Below are 8341 nucleotides of genomic sequence, written 5' to 3'. Positions count from 1 at the left end.
GCTCTGGTTCTGTGAGAACCGTCTGGGTTGGGGGGAGGAGGGGGCCCGAGCAGCCGTCGGCGCCCACAGCGTGGAGCTCCAGGCCCGCCCGCCCGCCCGCCCACGTTCTTTCCTTTCTTCCCTGCCGCGCACTGAGCAGTACAGCCTGGCCGTTTTGTAAACAAGACACCCTTTGGTTGAGGGCGGGCCGAGCCTCACACAGTGCTACCTGTCCTGCTTCCGCCGCAGGCTGGCGCCAGCCGCCCCTCCCCTCGAGGGCTCAGGGCACAGTGCTCGGCGACAACAAGGCTTGGCTCCCGGACCACAGCCTGGGTGGGGCCTGGCCTCATTGGGTGCCCATGGCTCACAGATGGGCATAGCCCTCGAGGGGAGCCATCGCCCCTTCCACAGGTAAAGAAACTGAGGCAATCAGCAAATATTCAGGGACCACTTAACGTGTGCTGAGTCCAGTGGAGGAAAAAGAGAAAGAACTGGATGAACACACTGTCCCTGAGCAGCCCGAAAGGGGCCACTGCTGGCCATGGGAGGGCCCAGGGGTGGGTGTGAGTTGGGGGGGGTAGTAGCAGGTAGGGCAGGACTCCCTGTTGCCTAAGGAGGCTGAGACCCCTTCTAGGTGGAGTAGTCCAGGAAGACTTCCTGGAGGAGGAAGAAGAATTTCAGGGGCTCTTGGAGGCTAGTCACTTCTCTTCACCGCGTGGTGAAATGGAGAGAAGATGCTTGTCTCGCTGGCTGAACAGATTTTTGTTTGTTTGTTTTTCTCAGAAAAGAGCAGATGAGCTCACGGACAAGAAGGTATTAGGGCTTCTGCTCCCTCTGTGTGCCTCTATTTCCCGTTTGCACAATGGGCCCAAGAGTTGTCGTGTTCCAGGGTTCACTGGTAAGCCCTGGCGACCTGGAGGCTGAGCCCTGGGCAGACCGAGGCCGGTCCATGCTCTGCACGCCCCCCCCCCCCAACACACTCCCATCTCAGGAGCCCAGGAAGCAGCTTCTGGGACCTGCCAAGGGCTCGGAGGTCCACACCCTCCCGGCCGGGAGAGCTGCTGACCCTCTGGGAGGCCGTCAACAGAGCAAAGAGGAAGCCAGGCTGGGAACCTAGTGGTGCAACCCGGTCCGTGGTGCCGACGACCTCGTGAGCTTGTGCAATGAACCTGGGGTCCGGAAAGCGGCTGCCTGTGGCCGCACGCAACGGGCAGGCCAAGGGGTCACCCAGGAGGCGGCCCTCTAGCCCAGGTGGCCTGGGCGAGCCACGGCCACACGTCACCCCCACCTGAGCTGGCCAATGGGACCCCAGCCGCCACTACCCTTCCGAACACTGAGGCCCACGCTCACCATCCCCCACCCAGCTCCAGTGCCTCCTCCCTGGGGTCTCCCAGGGGCTAGGCCACCCTCCCCACCCACGCACAAGTGGCCACTGTCCTCCCTCCAAGGGTGCCTGTCCAAGCCCAGCCCCTATCATGTTGCCCTTTGGGCCCTCGATCCCCCAGGATAGAGCAGGAAGCCTGGCCCTCAGTCGGAGCCTGGCTCTGGTCTCTGAGCGCCCTGGGCTGGAGTCCTGGTCAGCACCTCTTCCAAGTGCACCCTGCAGCAAAACCCTTCCCCCCTCTGTACACGGGGGTCACAAAGGGCTCCGCTCACCGGCCTGGGACTGCCCTAGGGGCTGCGTTGGGAGAGGAGGGCTGGGAGGGCGTCAGGCGTGTCTCTGGGTGGACCGTGCATGGGAGGAGCCGCAGAGACCACTGCAGGCCAAGGGGGCCATGGGCAAAGGCCAGGGCAACAGGAGTTGGGCCCAGGTGAGGAATCGGCCTGCCTTGGCACAGGTCTGCCAGGGAAGGCCGGGCTGCGGGAGGCACAGGGGTGGCGATGTGGGGATAACAGGACGGCTCTTCCCACAGCTCCTGGCGGCAGCCCACCCCCCAGGACACCCAGGCCCAGGCCAGCTCGGATCTGGGGTTGGGAGGGGCTGGTCGGACCCTGGTTATCTCGGCTCCCCTGGCGGGGCACTGGATACAGAGCCCAGAGCCCCCAGCCAGGCTGGTTATCAGGGGCCACTGAGTCCTGACCTCAGCAGGCCCAGGCTGGGCACGGGGCGGGGGTGCCTGAGGCGTTCCCAGCCCACCCCCGCACCCAGTATCTGGAGCTGCCCCGCCCGGCCTGAGATAGTTGCCCAGAGAGGAGATAGATGCTGGGAACACACCGCAGGGCCGGCTCCCAGTGGCCACGGAGAAGGGAGCGGGGAGGTGGCCCTGGACTTGGTGGACAGGCTCAGCCCAGCGGGCGCTGTCGGGGTGAGTCTGGGGGTCCCGCTGGAGAGGAAACTTAGAGCGTGGACTGCCTGACACCCACGTGTGTCTGAGCAGAGCCTAGACTGGGGCTTGGGCTCCGGCCTCCTGCCCACAGATGGCCTCTGCCACGCAGGCCGCACGGTCTGCAGGCCTGGCTGCCTGCTCTCCACTCCGGAGGGAGCTGAAGGACGGCGGGGATGTGCTTGCCGCCACGGGCGCGCCCCTGCACAGGGCTCCCAGGGCTGCACGGCCCTGCCAGGGACCTGCCGGCCCGAGCCCGTGCCCCAGGCAGGGGCTCCCCTGTGCCAGGCCCAGCGCATGACTTGTGGCCTGGGGCGGGGGGCGGAAGGAGACACCTGTTCACGCCCACCCGGGGCCCCGTGAGGGCAGAGGGGTTCCTGGGAGAATGGGATCCCAGAAAGCCCCTCTTCCCACGTGAAGGGCCTTCCAGGGCCCCCACCCCAGGCCCACCCAGCGCCCGCGGCCAGCCTTCCTGCCAGCTCTTGCAACACTGCGTGAGGGCTGCGCAGAAACCCGATCTCGGGCTCAGGCCCTGACGTGCCCCTGCCGCCCGTCCCACTAAGCTCTTCTCCGTGGCGGGGCCGCCGGTCCCAGACCCCGTGGAGACCCATGGCTCGTGCCTGCAGGTTCTCAGGAGGGCAGCCATGGACACTGCCCTGGCCCTGCCTCCCACGTAAGGGGGCTCCGAGACGGGACCCTCTGCACGGAGCCGTCCAGCAAAAGCCTCTGTCCCACCAGCCGGCCAGGGCTGTGGAAGAAACCAGCCCCTGACCCTCTGGCAGCTGGGCAAGTCCACCCAGTCCCTGCACCTCAGTTTCCCCATCCGGGAATGGGACGCCTGCCCAAGACCCTCGTCAGATGCCTGGGGCGCCTCCTGCAGGAGAATGGGTGCCACGCTGCTCCCCAGGTGAGAGGGCCGAGCTGTCCTGACTCTGCCAGGAGCCCAGGGCTGCCCCGGGGCCGGGCGGCTGTTCGGGTCCTGCCTCTCCAGTGCCGGCCCCACTCTTGTCTCCTGGGAGGAGGGGTTCCGTGAGGTCTGTGGGAAGGGGACCCTGGGTGCCACGGGGAGATGGTGGGTCCCGCTCAGGCATGTCCAAGCCTTAGGAAGCTTCCTCAGGACTGGCGTGATCAGAGCTGGGAGGAAGCAGCAGGTCTGGGTGGGTGAGTGGGCACTGGGGGCCCCTAGATTCTAGCTGGACACCCCAGGACCCGTCCAGCCTCAGGCCCAGCCTTCCTCCCCCCCTGCTCCTCTTGGGCGCTGGGGGGGTGGGCAGGCCGAGGGCAGGTGGGCAGGTGGCCTGATACCCTTGGCTTCCTGTTCCCAGCACAGGCCACCGCAGGTGGGGCCTTCCTTCCTCTGCAGCAGATGGTGAAGGAGCAGTGGTGACGGGGAATAAACAAGCCACAGGCCTCGTCCCTGTCAGAGCAGGGTCCTCACAGGTGGGCTCAGCGGAGGAGGGGGCTGGCCCTGCGGCCAGAAGCCTCCTGAAGGCAGGCAATCTCCTCTCTGCACCAGGCCCAGGCCCCTCTGGCTGCTCTCTGCTCTGAAGCGGGCAGGGCCGCCCTGCACGTGTGTGCAGGTTGGGCACTGCTCAAGGGACAGTGAGTCGTCAGGGCAGTGGTCCTGCTACACGAGGCATCTTCCCAAAGCTCGAAGTGGAGCCCCTCCTCAAGTGCTGGCTTAAACCTGCAGCAACGCACCCTCTCATGCCCCCCCACCCCAAGGGATGAAGCTTGACTCCTCTGCCCCCCGCCCCCGCCATGGCTCTCAGCTTGGGTCTCACTTTCCCTGTGAGCTCTGTGTTCCTGCTGCCTCTGCCCTCCCCATCGGCACCCTGGTCACACCATGCTGCCACTTCCTGGTCCCTGGGACACCTTTCTCTCCACCATCCCGGCCCGTTGGTCTGTGGGCTCTGCCAGGGCCGGAATCAAACCACTCTGGAATCCCACCGAGGTCTGTAGAAGGCAGGGGGGCGGGAGGGGCCTGGGGCTGTGGGAGATAGGCTTTGCTGGTAAGGCACCCAGGACTGGGGCAGAGAATAAGCTGGCGGTGGAGGGAGCAGGTGGGCGCAGGGGAGCCTCTGGTCAGGGGCTCAGGGCCAGGGCCAGCAAACTGACGGCACCGTGTCCCTCTGCCAGCCCCCAGGACCCTTGCAGCCCCCAGCTGCCCCACAGCCCTGAACCCCCACCTCCCTGCCTCACACAAAGCCCAGGTTTTCCGGGCCTTACCTCTCCCTCTGTACAGGAGCCCAAGCCCCTCCACGTGCCCCCGCCCAGGTAGCACCCCCAGCCGCTGGTGCAGCCGTGCCCCATCCCTCAGGTGCGTCTCTGCTCCCGCGGCAGCTCAGCCCCCTTTGAAAGTCGTGCTGACGTTCAAGGGCCACCCCCCAGAGGTCCTGGGAAGATGGGAAGAGCCCGCATCTCCCTACTGCCTTGAGGGAGCCCTGAGGGGCCTTTGTGGGGCCCGACTGGACCCTCGGGACATTGGAAACCCAGGACGCTCAGGAGGCCTGTTAGGGGGTCCCACGCTCGCCGACCCCGCTGGGCATTTGGGTCTCCCCCCGCCATTCCCACCAGGCAGCTCAAGGTGCTGAGAGGCGGCACATGCCCGGGCAGGGCCCACTGCAGCTGGCGGCTCAGAGGATGGCACTCCTGCTCCGCCGCTGGCTCATGCCCCCTTGGGAGTCAGGGTCAGGGAGGTGCCCACCCACAGGTCACACCCTCCTGGCTCTGGGCCCCCGCTTCCTTCCTCCCTCCTTCTCTCCGGCAAACTAGAGACCCAGAAACCAGACCTCCATGAGCCGGGGCCCCAAGGGACTGCTGGGAGCCTGGTGACTCTCTGTCCTCCCCTGTGCCGGGGATCAATAGTCTCTCGAAGGGCCTCTGGGCATCTCTCAGGCCTGTCCCCAAGGGCCGGCGCGGCTCGGGCTTCGGTGAGCCTGAGGCAAGTGTCCCAGCAGCTCTCCTCTCCGCAGACCCCCACTGGCCACATGGCCAAGCTGCCCAGCTGAGGCTCCTGCTAGAGACAACCGATGGGGTAGGAGGCAGCGGCTGCCAGGGGTCAGCCCTGGAGGGGCCAGCGGTGGGCGTGGTCTCCAGGCCAGTCCTGGGAAGGGCCAGGGAAGGGGCCGGAGGTGGCCTGGCCTCCTCTCGGGCAGCAGAAGGGTGGACACCAGCTGACACCCACACCCCGCTGCCTGCCACACCTTCCTCCTCGGCCCAGCGTTTTCTCACGCTCGGAGCTGGCATGGCGAACCCTGCGTGCTGGGACTTGTCACCCCATCCCGGGAAGGTGGGCGAGGCTTTTCCTCTGGGCCTGGGGGCAGGGGCCACCGCAAGTCAAGACACGGCCTGGAGTGGTGGAGCCGGGTTGCGACACCGGCTGAGCAGCTGCAGGGGGCCCGGCCCACATCTGGCCCGTGTCCCAGTCCGTCCGCCTACCTTGGCACCTACCCCCCGAGCATGGGTGGGCTTGGGGAGGCGGGTTCCCATCCTTCCTAGAGGTGGACCCAGGGGCTTGGGCCAAGGCCCTGCCCCCCTCTGGTCCTCAGTTGGAAACTGAGGAAATTGAGGATCGTAAAGTTTCGTCGGGACACCCATGTGCACCCACACGCCCCGCACGCTGTCGGAGTCTGCGGTGTGGTCAGCAGTGCTGACCTCAGTTTTCCCCTCTGGAGAGTGGGATGACAGGGCAGCTACCTCAGGGCTGCTGGGAGGCTCCGACAAGAAATCCACACTTCGGGAGTCCTGGGCCCTGCAGCGTCACGGCTGCGAATTTGGGACAGAGGGCCAGGAATTCCTAAGGGCCCCCGAGGCTGACGTGCTGCGGGGACAGAGGCCTGATGGCCCCCAAGCCTCACTCAGTCCCGGGACAAGACCTTGGATCTCTCCGGCCAGACCTGGTGAGGCTCACTCTTCAGCTGAGAGCTGGGGGGAGGCCCCCCTCCAGCAGGGCCCCCGCCTCCAGCCAGTCCCTTCAGGGCTAACCCCCCGGTGACAGACTGGCCCCTGAGCAAATCCATTTCATTTGAGGTCAGGCCGGCCTGTGGTTCCCCTCAACCCACCAGGTCCTGGTGTGGGCCTCTGGCTGTAAAGACAAAACCGGATCCTCTCTGGGCACCACCCCTGTAGGGCCAGTGGGGACCCAGGCCGAGGGTGGTCCCCAGGAGGGTGGCATGAGTACCTGGCCTGTCCCATTTGCCTCAGCGAAATGGGGGGCGGGGGTAGAGTGGGACATGGGACAGGCCGGAGTGGCGCCCTGGACAGACCCTCCTCAGTTCTGTTGTCACGTGGAGAAACTGAGGCCCAGGGAGGTGCAAGCCCACGGCTGGGCTCGTGGGCCAAGCTGGGCCCCCAGAGGCCCCGGGCCTTCCTGGCCGTGATGTGCAGGCCGTTCTCTGGGCAGGAAGGAGGGCCTGGGGCGCGGGGCTCTGGGGAAAGGGCCCCATAGCTTAAGAGCTCCTTCCACAGGAGTCACCAGCTGCCGTCGGAGGCTGGGGAGACAGAGAGGCAGGCCCCCTGGGAGGCAGCCCCTCGACACCCTGGCAACCCCCCAGGCAGGCGTGGGAATGTGACTGGCGGGAACAGGGCCTCTCCCCCAGGAATCAGCGGCTGGGCGCCGGCCAAGGCGGGTCTGATCCAAAGAGGAAGCAAAGTTCAGCTGCTGTGGAGCAGATGAGCTGCTGGGGGCGGACGCAGGCCGTGAAGATGGGGCTCCAGCCCCAGCCCTGGCTGAGCCCTGGTCCCGGGTGCAGATGCCCCTGACTGTAGCCACGGGCTGCTTTCCGATCCCAGCTACAGGTTGACGTCTCACCCCAGCCCCAGACTGAGCCCTGACACAGGCGTGAACTGAGCACACACCCCAGCCTTGGACCAGCCCCTGACCCCAACCAGACCGGCCCCGATCCAGGCACAGACCAGCCTCATCTCTGCTGACGTCCAACTCCGGCTTTGTCCACCTCTGGCTCTTTGCTTCTTCAGCCCCCAGGCCGAGACCATCCTGGGCTGCCCATCAGCAGGGGCCAGCCCCCGGGATCGGGAAGGTGACAGTCCACGCTGTTGGATGCTGTGTCCCTTCCTGGCCCTGCACTTTCAAAGGTCCGCAGACCAGCTGGAGCGGATGCAGGAGGGAGACCAGAGTGCAGGCCTGGGGGCGCCGAGGGGGCCAAGGCTGGCTGGTGTGGAGGCAGGAGGCCTGCTCAGCCTGGTGGGACCCATGCCACCTCCCGCGTGTGAGCCAGCGTGCCACCTCCACCACCTCGTCTTCCAGCCAGCCCTGAAAGGCGGAGCGCGCCCGCCCTGCTTCGTGGACGAGGAACCGGGCCGGACAGGCTCAGTGATACACAAACGTACACAGCACGACCCGAGGCAGTCTGACCCGAAGCCCAGTCAGCCGTGCTGGAGGCAGACCTCAGCCTGATCCCAACACCACCAGCCTATGGGGCGGGGGCTGCCTTGAGTGGATGGGGCAGCTTCACGGGGGCGGGGGGAGACGTCGGGGGAGACGCAGGGGACCACCGAGCTGGGGTGTCGGAGCCGGGTCTGGGCCCCCAGGTGGGAGGGGGGCCAGTCTGGGCTGTTGGGCCCCTGCAGCCACCAACTCGGGCTCCCTGAGCCTCCCAGGAGCTGAGGCTGGGCACCCCGAGCTTGGGGGGAAGAAGCTGTGTTTATTCGGAGCTCTAATCTCTGGGCCTTATCGCCGCCTGTTTGCCCATCGAGAGCTCACACATGGCTGGAGGTCACAGCGGGGTGGGAGGGGCTGACAATATTTGCCCACTTCTCCGAGCCTCTCAGCTCGGAGGGGTCTCCCGCGGGCACCAGATGCCAGGTGGGGTGCCTGCGGTGTTGACATTCCCCAGCTCTGAGTTTGGCTTCCGATAGCGGTGCACGAGGGCGTGGCCGGAGAAGCCCTTTCTCATAGGAAAGCTCGAGAAACAGCTGCGCACCCCCCCGCGGGGCTTGCTTGCCCCCATGCTGTCCCAGCCCACACCTGGGACGTGGGAAAGTCCACTTGGAGTGTCCAGGGGCTGTGCTGGGGC

General features: G+C 66.4%; 1 long non-coding RNA gene across 1 annotated transcript; it reads left to right on the top strand.

Moving 5' to 3' along the window:
• The first annotated feature begins 2829 nt into the window (after nt 1–2829).
• On the top strand, nt 2830–7761 carry LOC138414095 (uncharacterized). Its single transcript, XR_011246495.1, has 4 exons — nt 2830–3210; nt 3629–3743; nt 5994–6205; nt 7098–7761. It is a non-coding gene; the product is annotated as an uncharacterized lncRNA (long non-coding RNA).
• The last annotated feature ends 580 nt before the right edge of the window (nt 7762–8341 follow it).

Source organism: Delphinus delphis, chromosome 6, assembly GCF_949987515.2.
Source record: "Delphinus delphis chromosome 6, mDelDel1.2, whole genome shotgun sequence".
Lineage (NCBI taxonomy): Eukaryota > Metazoa > Chordata > Mammalia > Artiodactyla > Delphinidae > Delphinus > Delphinus delphis.
The sequence above is the reverse complement of the archived record's forward strand: the minus strand, read 5'-3'. Positions and strand labels throughout refer to the sequence as shown.